The sequence below is a fragment of the Sceloporus occidentalis genome, unplaced genomic scaffold, assembly GCF_023333645.1.
Source record: "Sceloporus occidentalis isolate IW3139 unplaced genomic scaffold, rSceOcc1.0.p SCAF_4, whole genome shotgun sequence".
Classification (NCBI taxonomy): Eukaryota; Metazoa; Chordata; class Lepidosauria; order Squamata; family Phrynosomatidae; genus Sceloporus; species Sceloporus occidentalis.
In genome coordinates this window covers 77,653,095-77,654,497 of record NW_028316984.1, presented here as the reverse complement: position 1 = coordinate 77,654,497, position 1,403 = coordinate 77,653,095, and the positions used below count along the sequence as shown (strand labels likewise).

Below are 1,403 nucleotides of genomic sequence, written 5' to 3'. Positions count from 1 at the left end.
TATTTTTAATTAGACGGTTCCCTGCCCTCAAGTTTACAATCTAAAAATACACGACACAAAAGGTGTTGGGGAAGGGGATCAGTTCCAGCAGTTCTTCTCTCTCTCTGAGGCCTGGACCATGGCAAATGGACTGGAGGGAGGACTCTTCTTCTTAATCAAGGCTGGGCCCGGTGGTGTTGGGCCTGTCCTTTCACTCCCTCTAGGCCAGAAGATGACAGTTGGCAAGGACAGAGGACTCTTCTTCAGGCCGGATTGCATTGAGCTGGAATCTCTTTTCCTGTAGCTTGCATCCATTGTTCTGGGTCCTATTCTCTGGAGCTGCAGAAAATAAGTTTGCTCCATCCTTCAAATATTTAAATATTGCTCCAGACAGAGCAGCCCGCATGCACACTCCTCCTCCTCCTCCTCCTGCATCCCAGGTGTCCTGGAGCAGCTGGGAAGGAGGAGGCACCTTCTTTTTAGTGTCACCCGGTGTGGTCCACACACCCCCTAGTGATGCCACTGCTGTGTTTTAAAAATGATTTAAAGAAACTCTTGTAAGCTAGTTTTTGAGTCTTGATAGCATCATGATTTCACTTCTTTGGTTATATGTAAGATTAATTAATTTGAACTGTGATTGCTGTCCTGTTTCATGTGTATGCATGTTTGTTGTCTTGCGTGTAATACCACAGGGAAAGATGACCACACTGGATCACATCATTGTAAGTGTACTCAGCTGACACATTAGAGCCTGATTTATGCATGTAAACTGGGGTGTGCAACTGGAGCCCTCTGGGTGTTTTTTGGTCTACACCTCCCATCAGCCTACCGCAGAATAGTCATTGAAGGATTATGGAAGATATAGTCCAAAGAATAGGGATCTCTACATGTCCTACCAATGTCACCACTTGTGATAACCTCTGATGATTATCTAAGCTCCTACCATCACAGACTCACCTTATGAATAACTTAATCTCAGTATTGTGGCCCCCAAAGTCATGTCTGTATAAAATAAGAAGAAAATAATTTAACCGAAGAAGATAGGAAAACTATTCACAATTACTTGTTCAACTTGTATATATCATACACTGTTTTAGCTTAGTTCTTACAGTTAATAATCCTTATTTGAATTTTCTCAAACACTCTTCACAGAATCCACTCCAAAAACTACTGAAGTACTTCAGAGGGGAAATTATTTGTCGGGGCAACTTTTCTCTCAGCTGCCTTTTTTCCTGTAAAACAAAAATATAAAATGTATGGCAGGTGGCTGAAACCCAAAGCAACATTGTTGTCAATGTTGTAAAATATGTATAATGTATGTGCAAATTCTGTATGAATCCTGCAACACAACATGACTCTCAGATACTAAAATGTCCTGTTTGCTAGGATGTGGTTTAATTAGCTTGCTGGTTTTGGAAAACATC

General features: G+C 41.5%; 1 long non-coding RNA gene across 1 annotated transcript; it reads right to left on the bottom strand.

Annotated features, from left to right (window-relative positions):
- Positions 1 to 1,202, bottom strand: LOC149314021 (uncharacterized). Its single transcript, XR_016280889.1, has 3 exons — positions 1,089 to 1,202; positions 937 to 981; positions 1 to 318 (listed from the first exon to the last, which is right to left on the bottom strand). It is a non-coding gene; the product is annotated as an uncharacterized LOC149314021 (long non-coding RNA).
- Between the last annotated feature and the right edge of the window lie 201 nt (positions 1,203 to 1,403).